Below are 4,537 nucleotides of genomic sequence, written 5' to 3'. Positions count from 1 at the left end.
TTCATTAGGGAGGTCCATTACCCGAGCTGGGTGGCCAACCCAGTTCTGGTGAAAAAGGCTAGCGGTAAATGGCGCATGTGCGTCGATTATACCGACCTGAATCGAGCTTGCCCGAAAGATTGTTTCCCACTCCCTAAGATCGACCGTCTAGTGGATGCGACCTCAAGGCACGAATTGCTGAGCTTCTTGGATGTTTATTCGGGATACAACCAGATCAAAATGGACCCTGCCGACGAGGAAAAAATAACATTCACAACCGAACTAGGACTATACTGCTACAAGGTCATGCCCTTTGGGCTAAAAAATGTCGGGGCGACCTTCCAAAGACTTGTAAACAATCTGTTTGCGTCGTTGATCGGCAATAAGGTTGAATGCTATGTAGACGACATGATCGTCAAAACCCAATTTTCAAATTGTTTGATAAATGATTTATATAGTCTTTTTGAAATTTTGCGCAAGTATGATATGAAGCTAAACCCTAACAAGTGTGTCCTCGGTGTCACATCGGGTAAGTTCCTAGGTTACATAGTTAACCAGCGAGGCATCGAAGCCAACCCTGAAAAAATAAAGGCCATCTTGGATATGAGACCGCCCCGTAAATTGAAGGAGGTTCAGAAGATAAATGGTCGTATAGTTGCTCTGAGCTGCTTCATGTCCAAGTCAGCAGATCGTTGCCTGCCTTTTTTCAAGGCGATTAAGAAAAGTAAGGACTTTGAGTGGACTGGAGAATGCCAGCTCGCCTTCAACGAGCTGAAGAAGTACCTAGTTAGCATCCCGGTTCTGACCTGACCCGAGGGTGATGTTTTAAAGTAGTACCTCTCCGCGAGTGATGAGGTGGTCAGCTCAGTACTGATAAAGGAAGTAGATCGAGTCCAACGACCTATCTACTATGTTAGTAAAGTTTTGCAGGACATAGAAACAAGGTACCCAGAGATCGAGAAGTTAGCGTACGCACTGGTCATAGCAGCTCGGAAGCTTCGTCCGTACTTCCAAGCCTACACTGTCGTCGTCCTCACCAATAAACCTCTAAGGCAAATCTTATTGAAGCCCAAGGTATCTGGAAGATTGACGAAGTGGTCCATCGAACTCAGCGAGTACGACATCCAGTACAAACCTCGGATGGCGATTAAGGCCCAAGCCTTGGCCGACTTTGTTGCAGAATGCACCTTCAGCGCCGCAGTCCCCAAATTGAATGAGCTTGAGCACAGAGAGGAAGCTTCAACCAGTGCGGCTCCGGTCCCGGTTAGAGCGACGCCAACCCGGGACGAGGAGCCCTGGATCCTCCATGTGGACAGCCCATCCAATCATCAAGGAAGCGGACCCGGCGCTATTCTATACGAGCCAAGCGGGGTGAAGCTGGAGTACGCACTTCGATTTGAATTTGCAGCATCAAATAACGAAGCGTTGATAGCCGGGCTCACTCTAGCGAACGAGGTACAAGAAAAACACGTCGTGGTCTGTAGCGACTCCCAGCTCGTGGTCAACCAGGTCACCGACGATTACGAAGCCCGCGACCCCACCATGACTGCTTATCTAGCCAAAGTCAGGGAAGTTCTACGTAGCTTTCAATCATACTTCATCAATCAAATTCCAAGGTCCAAGAACGCTGAGCAATACCATAAGGACCGTGTACATAGAGAACCTACCTCGACCCAGCATTCTCGGGGGGGCAGAAGAGGTCGCTCCTCTTGCACAAGCAGAGCCGAGCTGGATTGACCCACTCACTAGCTACCTGCTTCATGGGACCCTCCCTGCAGATCGCAACGTGGCCAGAAGGGTAGAGCGACAAGCGGCCAAGTACGTCATGATAGACGGACGGCTGTATCGGAGATCCTACATGCTCCCCTACTTGCGCTGCTTGCGACACTCAAAGACTGAGCTCGTTCTCCACGACACTCATGAAGGCCTGTGTGGCGGACACGAGGGGTAGGGCTCTCGCCCAGAAAACACTATGACAGGGGTACTATTGGCCCACAATGAAGGCAGACGTACTCGAGCTCGTCAAGAAGTGCGATAAATTCCAAAGGCACGCCAACATCCACCACCAACCTACGGCCAATCTGAAGTACCTCACTAGCCCATGGCCCTTCACACAGCGGGGAATCGACATTCTTGGACCATTCCTGCCAGCAACAGGACATAGGAGATTCTTGGTGGTAGCAGTAGATTACTTCACGAAGTGGGTGGAGGCGGAACCCCTAGCAATGATCACAACACGAAATGTACAAAACTTCTTTTGGAGGAGTATAGCATGTCACTTCGGACTACCTCGGGTACTTATCTCTGACAATAGTAGGCAGTTCAAAGATATCTGTTAGACAGTTTTGTATGCCCTTAGATTCAATCAGAATGATGTACATTATGAGTTTATTGTAAATGAATAAAAGTACATATTTGATTCATGTTCCCTTAGTATGTTTCTATGTAATACCCTTAAACTGGACACTTAATGAGACTCGTGTTACTTTAGAATGTTCACAGCCAGTGGGTCAGTCTGGGGAGACCTATCCTGATAAGGCTGACACTGATGTGCCACCAAGTTGGTTGGGGTGGCCTGTCTCAGCTGCCAAGGTGAGACCCTAGGCACATGTAGTGTAGGATTAATTGAATCTTTGAACTGGACCAGATTTCCAGTATTGCCCTGGACCTTGGAGATTAATGGGCAAAACTGGAAAATTACACCCGACCCCTAGACTCGATTATGATACTACACTAGGTGTCGGATTGGGTTCTCTTTGATGTACCAATCAATGAGATCCTTAACAGGGGTCAAAACCTGGGTATGTTGGGACAATCTGAGAATTCATCTGAGTGGGTGATCATAGTGACAGGATCAACCCCTTTGTTGGACAAAGGTAATGATCGGGGATGCACTCTCTCTGATGGAAACCAAGACTACCGGTAGCCGATTTCAATCGTTGAGAATTGTTTTGCAAAATATATTTTATATGAGATATAAAAGTATATATATTATGGTTTCTAAAATGTTTGCAAAAGGTTTTAATTCCCGGGATCCATATAGGAAGAGAGTGCAACACTGTTCCTTGCAACAGAGGGAGATGTCCTCTCTTGTCGAGCAGTGTTTGATCATTATGGGCTGAGAGGTTGAGTGTAAGACCATTAAGGGCAATACCTGATGGGCTAATCTTGCATCTGCCCACAGTCCCTGGGTGTTACAAGGTGGCTTGGCCCAGAGACCACTTAGGGTAAGTATTGGGCCCATAGAGCCCATGTGATGGGTTTCAAGTGGTGCACTGTCCATAGTAGTGTATTCGGCCAGGCCTTGTAACAAAGGCTGGGCCGAACCCATGTGGCTGATGTGTAGATCAATGTTTGGGTCCCAAGGAAGCCCAACTGGGTAGCAGTTTGGAAGGGTAGGTGAGCACACAACATTAATGGGCTTGAAGCCCATTTCGAACTGGGCTGATTTGATCAGTTTAAATGAGGGGTGGATCTGGGATTAAATCAGTTGATAGGATTGGGACTTGACCCTATCCACTCAGAGAGTCCAAGATCTAAATAAGATTTTGATCTAAGAGCCTCCTAATGGGATTAGGAGATGACTGATCTAATTTACAGATAAGATAAGGGTTTATCCTTATCACCTAAAGGGAGGCCTTATCCAAATGTGATTTGGATCAGCAACTCCTAATTGGATTAGGACCTGATCCTTTAGAGTTACAAGAAAAAAAAGGGGTGGCAGCCTTAAAACAAAAAAAAGCAAGAGAACAACACACCAAGATCTCTAGTCTTCAGAGCTAAAATCACAGAATAAAGATTTCTGTAATCTCTGCGAAATACTTTCTTGTCGCCTCCTTCCTGCCGCCGCCAGACCTCCAGTTTAATCTCCAACTTTGTATGAGAAATCAAGATTCGATCTTGATATCAGTCCTTTGTGAAAGGATTGATTGCAAGCAGTGCTCACGTGCCATCCAACTATTCTTGCGAAGGATCAGGTTCTTGGAGAACGCTGCTGATTCTGCTCCATCCTGCACTGCGCCATCTTCAGTGGGAGCAGTCTTTGGATCCTTCCTTGGGCGTGAACACCTCCATTGAGAGATAATATTTCTCTGTATCAGGTATACTTCTCTCCTACTCCTTTTTGGTTCAGATCTGGTTCAGTTTATGGTTCAAGATTGATCCTTGAAAATATGATTTTCCAAATAGGGAATGCGATTCCCAGTTGAAGGGAGAGAAAAATTTTTGAAATTCACCCCCTTTATTCCACAAGATTTGGGTGTCCATACAATGGATCTCTCATTCCTTCAATATCAAGTTTCAAAACTGGTGTGCTGAGATGGGGATATAGTAGAATTTCACTTCAGTGGCACACCCTCAAGCAAACGGGCAAGCAGAAGTCACGAACAGAGCTATACTCCGTGGACTAAAAGCCCGCTTAGCCCGAGCTAAGGGACTATGGGTAGACGAGCTGCCCAATGTACTATGGGCTTACCGAAGCAGTAATCCCAACCGAGATCGAGGTGCCTACATTACCTCTGGAGGCATACGACGAAGAGGCAAATGACGACGAGCTTCG

The sequence above is a fragment of the Nelumbo nucifera genome, chromosome 1, assembly GCF_055504915.1.
Source record: "Nelumbo nucifera cultivar China Antique chromosome 1, China Antique-T2T, whole genome shotgun sequence".
Classification (NCBI taxonomy): domain Eukaryota; kingdom Viridiplantae; phylum Streptophyta; class Magnoliopsida; order Proteales; family Nelumbonaceae; genus Nelumbo; species Nelumbo nucifera.
The sequence above is the reverse complement of the archived record's forward strand: the minus strand, read 5'-3'. Positions refer to the sequence as shown.